The following is a 12,198-nucleotide window of genomic DNA, read 5'->3' on the forward strand; positions in this document are numbered from 1 at the left end:
AGCTGTTCAGGAGTCTTATGGCTTGGGGGTAGAAGCTGTTTAGAAGCCTCTTGGACCTAGACTTGGCACTCCAGTACCACTGCCGTGCAGTAGCAGAGAGAAGTCTATGACTGGGGTGGCTGGAGTCTTTGACAATTTTTAGGGCCTTCCTCTGACACCGCCTGGTATAGAGGTCCTGGATGGCAGGAAGCTTGGCCCCAGTGATGTACTGAGCCATGCGCACTACCCTCTGTAGTGCCTTGTGGTCGGAGACCGAGAAGTTGCCATACCAGGCAGTGATGCAACCAGTCAGGATGCTCTCGATGGTGCAGCTGTAGAAACTTTTGAGGATCTGAGGACCCATGCAAAATCTTTTCAGTTTCCTGAGGGGCAATAGGTTTTGTCGTGCCCTCTTCACGACTGGCTTGGTGTGCTTGGACCATGTTAGTTTGTTGGTGATGTGAAGTGCTCAACCTGCTCCACTACAGCCCTGTCGATGAGAATGGGGGTGTGCTCGGTCCTCCTTTTCCTGTAGTCCACAATCATCTCCTTTATCTTGATCACGCTGAGGGAGAGGTTGTTGTCCTTGCACCACACGGTCAGGTCTCTGACCTCCTCCCTGTAGGCTGTCTCATCGTTGTCGGTGATCAGGCTGACTGTTGTGTCATCAGCAGACTTAATGATGGTGTTGGAGTTGTGCCTGGCCGTGCAGTCATGAGTGAACAGGGAGTACAGGAGGGGGGAGGGGACAATGAATAGCATTCTCACATAGGTGTTCCTTTTGTCCAGGTGGGAAAGGGCAGTGTGGAGTGCAATAGAGATTGCATCATCTGTGGATCTGTTGTTGCGGTATGCAAATTGCAGTGCGTCTACGGTTTCTGGGATAATGGTGTTGATGTGAGCCATGACCAGCCTTTCAAAGCATTTCATGGCTACAGACGTGAGTGCTACGGGTCGGTAGTCATTTAGGCAGGTTACCTTAGTGTTCTAGGGCACAGGGACTATGGTGGTCTGCTTGAAACATGTTGGTATTACAGACTCAGACAGGGAGAGGTTGAAAATGAAACCAAGCCATGAGCAATGTGTGCCAAGCTTGTAGCGTCATACCCAAGAAGACTCAAGACTGTCATCGCTGCCAAAGGTGCTTCAACAAAGTACTGAGTAAAGGGTCTGAGTACTTATGTAAATGTGACATTTTAGTTCATTTATGAAATAGCAAACTTTTTTTTTTTTTTAACTGTTTTTGTTTTGTCATTACGGGTATTGTGTGTAGCTTGATGAGGGGAAAAAACAATTTAATCCTTTTTAGAATAAGGCTGTAACGTAACTAAATGTGGAAAGGTCAAGGGATCTGAATACTTTCCAAAGGCACTGTACATTAGGTTAGGTGCCAACAAGAACTCATTCATAGAGCAAGTGCTAAAATAGAGAATGTTGGTCCAAGTAATGTTCAACCTGATTGGCCCAGACTGATCATGAGACATGTCCCTCTGCAGTTCTAAAGATCCTTTTATCTTTTGTTGAAGTTCACGCCAGACATGTCTGAATGATATGTCTGGTTTCATGAAAAAAAGGTTTGGCACAAAACTATGTGTTGTAAATTGTGTTTGTGTGTGTGTGTGTTCAGTGTGTGCGTACACATCTCTGTGTCTGTATGTGCTCCTAGGTATTAGACAGCATCTGTCTGTCATTAGCTGATCCTCCAAAAATGAGCTCAGATTAGTAGTGCTGCAGTCTTTTGTGTCCCATATGCAGTCTTACACATTCCTGCTGGTCCCCATGGCAGAGCTCTATCTTTTTCACACAGGGTAACTTAAATGAAGAGGTTACTCAGAGAAGAAGGCTAGGGTGGAATAGTGCGAGACAAAATGTATGTTTGGATATCTACAGAGTCGTTTACCCAAATCGATACAAGCTTGAGAATAAGACAAGAATGAGTTCTTCGAAGTGACGATTCTTCATCAAATTAGGCATGGAGGATGTTTCTCAGAGTAGTCTTTAATGCTTTTTACAAGCGCTCTGTTGACAAAGCTGTATCATCCAACATGACAGCAATGGATGCATGTATATTTTTTTATAATATAACCGTATAACAAACACTGTTCATTAACATGAACATATAGTGGTCCCCAGAGAGGTTTGCATCTAGTCAGTTGGTCTAGCTCCATACTATACCATGCCTCTGCATTAATTTGTGCAGCGCTCAGAAGATAAACTACATGACCAAATGTGGACATCTGCTCATCGAACATCTCATTCCAACATCTCATTCCAAAATCATGGGCATTAATATGGAGTTGGTCCCCCATTTGTTGCTATAACAGCCTCCACTCTACTGGGAAGGCTTTCCACTAGATGTTGGAACATTGCTGCGGGGACTTGCTTCCATTCAGCCACGAGCATTAGTGAGGTCGGGGCACTGACGTTGGGAGGTTAGGCCTGGCTCACAGTTGGCGTTCCAATTCATCCCAAAAGTGTTCAATGTGGTTGAGGTCAGGGTTCTGTGCAGGCAAGTCAAGTTCTTCTACACCGATCTTGACAAACCATTTCTATATGGACTTCACTTTGTGCACGGGGGCATAGTCATGCTGAAACAAGAAAGGGCCTTCCCCAAACTGGTGCCACAAAGTTGGAAGCACCGAATCGTCTAGAATGTCATTGTATGCTGTAGCATTAAGATTTCCCTTCACTGGAACTAAGGGGCCTAGCATTGGGGTAGGTAGCGTTCTCCTGGCATCCGCCAAACCAGATGGTGAAGCTTGATTCATCACCCCAGAGAATGCGTTTCCACTGCTGCAGAGTCCAATGGCGACGAGCTTTACACCACTGCAGCAAACGCTTGGCATTGCACATGGTGACCTTAGGCTTTGTGCGGCTGCTCGGCCATGGACACAGTTCTTGTGCTGACGTTGCTTCCAGAGGCAGTTTGGAACTCGGTAGTTATTTTTAGCAATCGGCTGTCCCGTTCTGTGTGCTTGTGTGGCCTACCACTTCACGGCTAAGTCTTCGTTGCTGCTAGACGTTTCCATTTCATAATAACAGCACTTACAGTTGACCGAGGCAGCTCTAGCAGGGCCGAAATTTGACAAACTGACTTGTTGGAAAGGTGGCATTCTATGACAGTGCCACGTTGAAAGTCACTGAGCTCTTCAGTAAGACCATTCTACTGCCAATGATTGTCTATGGAGAGTGCATGGCTGTGTGCTCGATTTTATACACCTGTCAGCAACGGGTGTGGCTGAAATAGCCAAATCCACTAATTTGAAGGGGTGTCCACATACTTTTGTGTATATATAGTGTATCTCACAACAAAGGCTTTCTGATGCCTATCCGATTGTCACAAAAAAGGATTTGTTTCATTTGATTAATATAGGTATGGGGGTCCCAAACGCACGCTTCTCTGACAAAAGGCCTGCTTCATTATCTGCTCCTCACTGGTGAAACGGTCAATAACTGTGTTTTATTGTCGCTCACACAACTTTGCCGAAGCGGTGTGCGAAGCAATTCAATTATTTATTTTAGCGTTGTTTAGTCATTCCTGACATAGAGGAGATGACCGGCGGTGACCTTGGGAGTGATGCGCAACACGCACTCTTTCTCTGTCGTCCGTTCTCTCTGTCGTCCGTTCTCTCTGTCGTCCGTTCTCTCTGTCATCTTGGGCTATTACGCTAGCGAGGTGTCCTTCTATTGACCCTCCATCGTGGACCAGCGGTTCATCTGTCGTCGTTTTCATCTTCAGTCAGCCGAGTGCGGTGAGAGGATTCATTCGCTGTCTTTTATTTCTGTGTGTGATCCATGAGGAATGTGTTGAGGTTTTCTCCCTGTGCTCTTAATGAAGGGATACACACACACACACACACACACACACACACACACACACACACACACACACACACACACACACACACACACACACACACACACACACACACACACACACACACACACACACACACACACACACACACACACACACACACACACACACACACACACACACACACACACACATCACGCACACACATACAGATGATGGCATTCAAAACCCAGACGCAGCCACACAAATGCGATGTGACATTGATATGTATGTCCTCTTGCCCTCTTTACAAAAGCTGGAGAACTCAGATCATGATTGCATCCTTTGAGTTTATCCTGAATAAGCAAGAGAGCCTGCTCTCTAGTGCAATCAGTGATCAAATGCTCTTCTAACAACTCAATGTCAACCTTTTTCAATCCAAAATATGCTATGTTTACTGATTTGGTGGATGATTTTTGAGGAGGTGGGTCAGAGAGATCCCTCTTCAGCTTCAGTGTGTATTTGTTATACTGGTGTTCGCACATGACTGTTTGAATTATGAGTCTGAGGGAGCGATTGCCAGGCACATTAGTGTCAGATGACAGACACCTAAGCTTAGTCACTGGGTTTTATTCATATATTGCAGAGAGGAGAGCACTTGTCCTATGTGAGATGGGGGAGGAGCCTGGATGTATGACAGGTCATTATTGATAGTTAAACACTGCTTTGCATGTAGACATTCAGTGCAAATAAAGTGGCCGTTGCCCATAAATTGTAATTTCCCAACAGCCACTGGAATAGTAAATACGCAGGCGGGATGAATAACATCTGATAATCCTCCCTGATGATTCACACCATTGTGTTTAAAGACTTTACCCTTAAAGTTTACCTGGCAATGCTTCCATTAGCTGTACTCTATCAGCAAACTCTCTCTCTCTCTCTCTCTCTCTCTCTCTCTCTCTCTCTCTCTCTCTCTCTCTCTCTCTCTCTCTCTCTCTCTCTCTCTCTCTCTCTCTCTCTCTCTCTCTCTCTCTCTCTCTCTCTCTCTCTCTCTCTCACACACACACACAGATTTTTCTATTTCCTTTGAGCTCACACCTACACATAAATTACTATGCTTACATTGACAATAACTCACACACTTATTGAGTCGATGGGCAATCTGGTCAAAGACAAGTTTCATATTAGGAAATGTCACTCTTTATACAATTTATCTATTCATGGTGTCTCAGAATAGAATATTATTCATATGTGACACCCATGCTTCATTTATGGCCAATATTGACAGCCAGAGCCAAGACTTAGCATTCTGGCATGTGGCGACAAAATACATGCACCAACATGGATGCTGTCTCTCAAATGAGGGGCGGAAAAAGAGAGAAAACTGACATGTATCATTCATGTTTTTACCTGTAACTCTGGATCTTTTTGTATCGGTCAGTTATTTTATGTATATAAAATAATTGCATACTGGTATTTTCTACAAGGGACAGTACCTATACACCCTTCTTGTGTGTGTTCAATAAAAAACATTTCAGCAACAAGACCAACATTTTCATCTGTCGCAGGGCAGCGGGATAAAAATGATTGACAGTCGATTCAGTCTGCTGGTGTACCCTTTTTCGGAGAGCACAAAGATGATTGTGCTCTACCCTGACCACTTTGAGAATCAGGAGACAGGCCTCCTGTCAGCATGAGGGACTTCATGATGGCTCTAACTAATGTGAGCAGCCTCCTCCTCAGAGCCTCACACAGCAATGAGCGGGTCGCCATCTACAGGTAACCATACACACTGCACCCTCCTCTGTTCTGTTCCACACTGATCTGATACTGCATCTGCTCTTTGGCACAAGAAGCCAAAATCAGCTGGGGTTTTCTGTGGTTGATGTTATCTGTATGTTAAAGAGGGCATCGTTATGAGGTCTGGCATGACATATTGGAGAGATGCTTGGCATTATTAGATCTTTGTTTTTGTGTTCTGTGGTCATGTTTTACAACGGTTGATTTAGTGTGAACTGGATTATTTTTATGTTGCCATAAACCACCGCTTTTCTAATAATGCTCTTGTGCTGTTGGTGTGACTATCCTGTCCTGACCAGGCTCCATTCTGTCAGTCTGGAGGTGGCCAGTGAGTTTTCCAGAAGATGGCCAATGCCGTGTAGATGTGTCACTGTCCTCCAGGATACGGTGGAACGTCTTGTGAAGTAAATCACAGTTTTCATTTCACCCGTTTTTTAAAATGTTTTCCTCAGGGCAGCAAAAAAATGAAGAGAAAAGTGGTTGTGTGAGAGTGGCTCTGCTGGTGTGTCGTTGTCACTTCCGCTAATTGTAAAGTGTGTGTGGTTTGTCGGTTTGGATGTGTGTGTGTATGCATGCTTACGCGAGTGTGTCCGTAGGTGACTTGTAAGTGTAAAGAGAAGCTGGCGTACAGGTACAAATACAAAGACGTTTTTGCTATTGCAGCAATCTGTACTCTCGGTTAAAAACTGTCTTTTCTATTAAAAAAAGCGATGGGTATTGATTTCGGCATGTGGCGTTTTGTGCTGACTCAAGCAAATGTGTGTGTGCGGGGGAGGGAGAGGGGGAATGAAATAGAATGCACGGTTATCATCAAGTCTTTATAGGCGATGGAGAGGGAGGGAGCGCTAGATGTGACCTCAATGAATAACAGCGGTGGCATTCTGTGAAGTGTGCAGGGCTCCTGGCTCAGTACTAATCCTTTCTCCCTCAGCAAAACCATTAAACGCCCAGAGAACTAAGAAAAATGCTGCTTGAGGTTTCATATCCCCAAATCCAACAGCATAACCTTTCTAGAAAGGGTAAAGCGGAGGTAAATCCTCATAGTATTCGTATTGGTGATTGTTTTATACTCTCTTCACCCAATGCCCAGGGGTCTAATATCTATCTATTTATACAGTATAGTATGTGTTGGTTTTTAGGTCCTTCGTACTTTTCTCTTGTGCTTTGTCTCTGTCCTTATCCTTTGAGAAAAACATCCTGGCTGTTCTATGCTCACCATTGTGCTCTTCCTGTATGTAGGCGTTGCTTCAACTAAACAAGTCTTCCTGTATGTAGGCGTTGCTTTAACTAAACAAGTCTTCCTGTATGTAGGTATTGCTTTAACTAAACAAGTCTTCCTGTATGTAGGTATTGCTTTAACTAATCAAGTCTTCCTGTATGTAGGTATTGCTTTAACTAAACAAGTCTTCCTGTATGTAGGTACTGCTTTAACTAAACAAGTCTTCCTGTATGTAGGTATTGCTTTAACTAAACAAGTCTTCCTGTATGTAGGTATTGCTTTAACTGAACAAGTCTTCCTGTATGTAGGTACTGCTTTAACTAAACAAGTCTTCCTGTATGTAGGTATTGCTTTAACTGAACAAGTCTTCCTGTATGTAGGTATTGCTTTAACTAAACAAGTCTTTAGTTAATTATTGTGAGTGTTCACCTTCTCCTACATTGTCCCTTCTCTTTCTTCCTCTCTGCAGAGGTATAACAGGGTAACACTTCTTGTTAACAACAAAGTCAGTATAGAGGGAAAGTGCAGAGCGAGACGAAAAACAGGGCATGTTTGTTATTGTTGTCATTCTCTGTCTTGTTGTTTTTAGCCTTATGAGAGCATTTTTGTAGCGATGCCTGACAGTGTGTTGTGTCCGATCTGTGTCCATGAGAGCATTGAACAACACAGTATCAACGGAGAGTTGACAAAATGACAGAGAAAGGCATTTATTTTCAATGCTATTGTGAAGCTTGTGCATCCCCCGTTCTCCTACTTGAAATTCAAACTAATGTTTTGCTTTTGGATTTGTGTGTGTACCTACTCAGATAAAAACAGTCATTGTTTTACCTCAAGTTGCTTACCCCAATTAATGCTATTCATTTAAAATTCACTGAAGATGTGTTTAAATGAGTTGTTTTGAAGATCTGAATGTAGCATTTCAAATTCAAATGTATTCTTACTATTCCTGATGCATTTCTAAACTGACAGAATGATGTTACAATTTTCTCTCCAACTGCAGAAAGCACTTAGTTCAGCAACATTGATGTATTAATTACGTCTTTGTAGGACTAATTACAAACCGTAAACAACTTATGAGGCGAGACAATTAAACTCACTGGCAATTTTTTTTTTAATGTATTAATTTGGTTTTTCCCCTGTAGCTTGGAGACAGTTGATTTGTTCTTACACTGTTGGCTTTTTATTGATCTACAAATTGGTATCTTTAAACTGTCAAGATTCTGTACTCGTATTTTCATTGTCTAATAATGATATGCCTTGGTGACTGTTTGTGTTGCAGATGTGTTCGTCTGGGAATTGCAGGGTTAATAGCAGTGTTTTCAAAGGAGTTTGTGAACCTTGCAACTGCCACGGCCATGCCACACAATGTGATGACATCACTGGACAATGCTTAGTAAGTAGGGGTGGGGGGGATGAGGAAAGATGTTGAGAGTTCACATGAACACTAAATCGGACCTTCTACACTGTATTTTCACATTTCATTTTTTTCTGATATTACATTGACTATCTAACACATCTAATCTAGTTCCTTTCAGGCACAGGGGTTTGAGATCTCAGAACTGCATTCCACTGAGTTACTTAAACATGTTCCTTCCTTCCTCTTTACCAGTGGACACAACACCTGATATCACCACTTGGAAATGTATAATAATTATGTTATTTTCTTACGTGTAATGCTCCAAGTGTTGTTAATCTCACCCTTGGTAAGTGTACTATTACCACTGTTAAACCCTAATAGCAGTGATTTTAATGAGGATATCAGAACTCAGGATAAGACCCAGACGCAGACAGCTAGAATCACAGATGTTTATTGACCCAAACAGGGGACAGGCAAACACAGGTCAAGGGCATGCAGAGGTCCGTAATGTTATGCTGGTGAATGAGGACCCAAAAGCGACGTAATAGTAACAGAGTCTTTATTCCAGTATTAAACAAATAATGATTCTCCTGGATATTATCAATGGTCAATCCAAAACAGGAACTGAAATCCTCTCGTCAATAGAGAGGAACGACTGGAGACGCGACCACAGACTGCAGGTCGCTTCAGGAAGGCACTGGCCGTAGCTGACATAGACACCTGCTCACACGCAGCATCTGAAGAAGGCAAAGAACACGACAGGGCGGAACAAGGACACAGGAACAGCAAACATCAAACAAGAATCCGACCAGGACAGAAGCGGAAAACAGAGGGAGAAATAGGGACTCTAATCAGAGGGCAAAATAGGGGACAGGTGTGAAAGAGTAAATGAGGTCGTTAGGAGAATGAGAAACAGCTGGGAGCAGGAACGGAACGATAGAGAGAGAGAGCGGGAGAGGGAGAGAGGGAGGAGGAGAGAGAGAGAGAGAAAGAGGGAAAGAACCTAATAAGACCAGCAGAGGGAAGCACAGGGACAAGACATGAAGATCAAAGACAAAACATGACAGTACCCCCCCACTCACCGAGCGCCTCCTGGCGCACTCGAGGAGGAACCCTGGCGGCAACGAAGGAAATCATCAATCAACGAACGGTCCAGCACGTCCCGAGATGGAACCCAACTCCTCTCCTCAGGACCGTAACCCTCCCAATCCACTAAGTACTGGTGACCACGTCCCCGAGAACGCATGTCCATGATCTTCCGTACCTTGTAAATAGGAGCGCCCTCGACAAGGACGGGGGGGGGGGAGGGAAGACGAACGGGGGCGCGAAGAAAAGGCTTGACACAAGAGACATGGAAGACAGGGTGGACGCGACGAAGATGTCGCGGAAGAAACAGTCGCACAGCGACAGGATTGACGACCTGAGAGACACGGAACGGACCAATGAACCGCGGAGTCAACTTGCGAGAAGCTGTCGTAAGGGGAAGGTTACGAGTGGAAAGCCACACTTTCTGACCGCGACAATACCTAGGACTCCTAATCCTACGTTTATTGGCGGCTCTCACAGTCTGCGCCCTGTAACGGCAAAGTGCAGACCTGACCCTCCTCCAGGTGCGCTCACAACGTTGGACAAAAGCCTGAGCGGAGGGAACGCTGGACTCGGCGAGCTGGGACGAGAACAGAGGAGGCTGGTACCCAAGACTACTCTGAAACGGAGATAGCCCGGTAGCAGACGAAGGAAGCGAGTTGTGAGCGTACTCAGCCCAGGGGAGCTGTTCTGCCCAAGACGCAGGGTTTCGAAACGAAAGGCTGCGTAATATGCGACCAATCGACTGATTGGCCCTTTCTGCTTGACCGTTAGACTGGGGATGAAACCCGGAAGAGAGACTGACGGAAGCACCAATCAAACGACAGAACTCCCTCCAAAACTGTGACGTGAATTGCGGACCTCTGTCTGAAACGGCGTCTAACGGGAGGCCATGAATTCTGAACACATTCTCAATGATGATTTGTGCCGTCTCCTTAGCGGAAGGAAGCTTAGCGAGGGGAATGAAATGTGCCGCCTTAGAGAACCTATCGATAACCGTAAGAATCACAGTCTTCCCCGCAGACGAAGGCAGACCGGTAATAAAGTCTAAGGCGATGTGAGACCATGGTCGAGAAGGAATGGGAAGCGGTCTGAGACGACCGGCAGGAGGAGAGTTACCTGACTTAGTCTGCGCGCAGTCCGAACAAGCAGCCACGAAACGACGCGTGTCCCGCTCCTGAGTAGGCCACCAAAACCGCTGGCGAATAGAAGCAAGCGTACCCCGAACGCCGGGGTTGCCAGCTAACTTGGCAGAGTGAGCCCACTGAAGAACAGCCAGACGAGTAGAGACAGGAACGAACAGAAGGTTACTAGGACAAGCGCGCGGCGACGCAGTGTGAGTGAGTGCTTGCTTTACCTGTCTCTCAATTCCCCAGACAGTCAACCCGACAACACGCCCTTCAGGGAGAATCCCCTCGGGGTCGGTAGAAGCCACAGAAGAACTAAAGAGACGGGATAAGGCATCAGGCTTGGTGTTCTTATTTCCCGGGCGATAGGAAATCACGAACTCGAAACGAGCGAAAAACAACGCCCAACGAGCTTGACGTGCATTAAGTCGTTTGGCCGAACGGATGTACTCAAGGTTCTTATGGTCAGTCCAAACGACAAAAGGGACGGTCGCCCCCTCCAACCACTGTCGCCATTCGCCTATGGCTAAGCGGATGGCGAGCAGTTCGCGGTTACCCACATCATAGTTGCGCTCCGATGGCGACAGGCGATGAGAAAAGTAAGCGCAAGGATGGACCTTATCGTCAGAGTGGAAGCGCTGAGACAGAATGGCTCCCACGCCCACCTCTGAAGCGTCAACCTCGACAATGAATTGTTTAGTGACGTCAGGAGTAACAAGGATAGGGGCGGATGTAAAACGCTTCTTGAGGAGATCAAAAGCTCCCTGGGCGGAACCGGACCACTTAAAGCAAGTCTTGACAGAAGTCAGAGCTGTGAGAGGGGCAGCCACTTGACCGAAATTACGAATGAAACGCCGATAGAAATTAGCGAAACCGAGAAAGCGCTGCAACTCGACACGTGACTTAGGGACGGGCCAATCGCTGACAGCCTGGACCTTAGCGGGATCCATCTGAATGCCTTCAGCGGAAATAACAGAACCGAGAAATGTGACAGAGGAGACATGAAAGGCGCACTTCTCAGCCTTCACGTAGAGACAATTCTTTAAAAGGCGCTGGAGTACACGTCGAACGTGCTGAACATGAATCTCGAGTGACGGTGAAAAAATCAGGATATCGTCAAGGTAAACGAAAACAAAAATGTTCAGCATGTCTCTCAGTACATCATTAACTAATGCCTGAAAGACAGCTGGAGCATTAGCGAGACCGAACGGCAGAACCCGGTATTCAAAATGCCCTAACGGAGTGTTAAACGCCGTTTTCCACTCGTCCCCCTCTCTGATGCGTACGAGATGGTAAGCGTTACGAAGGTCCAACTTAGTAAAGCACCTGGCTCCCTGCAAAATCTCGAAGGCTGACGACATAAGGGGAAGCGGATAACGATTCTTAACCGTTATGTCATTCAGCCCTCGATAATCCACGCAGGGGCGCAGAGTACCGTCCTTCTTCTTAACAAAGAAAAATCCCGCTCCGGCGGGAGAGGAAGAAGGCACCACGGTACCGGCGTCGAGAGAAACAGACAGATAATCCTCGAGAGCCTTACGTTCGGGAGCCGACAGAGAGTATAGTCTACCCCGAGGGGGAGTGGTCCCCGGAAGGAGATCAATACAACAATCATACGACCGGTGAGGAGGAAGGGAGCTGGCTCTGGACCGACTGAAGACCGTGCGCAGATCATGATATTCCTCCGGCACTCCTGTCAAATCACCAGGTTCCTCCTGAGTAGAGGGGACAGAAGACACAGGAGGGATAGCAGACATTAAACACTTCACATGACAAGAAACGTTCCAGGATAGGATAGAATTACTAGACCAATTAATAGAAGGATTATGACATA

At 45.8% G+C, this 12,198-nt stretch overlaps 1 pseudogene; it reads left to right on the top strand.

Annotated features, from left to right (window-relative positions):
• LOC139555854 (laminin subunit alpha-2-like) overlaps positions 1 to 12,198 on the top strand; it is a 146,923-nt pseudogene that overhangs the window by 49,483 nt on the left and 85,242 nt on the right.

This window comes from Salvelinus alpinus, chromosome 27 (assembly GCF_045679555.1).
Source record: "Salvelinus alpinus chromosome 27, SLU_Salpinus.1, whole genome shotgun sequence".
NCBI lineage: Eukaryota > Metazoa > Chordata > Actinopteri > Salmoniformes > Salmonidae > Salvelinus > Salvelinus alpinus.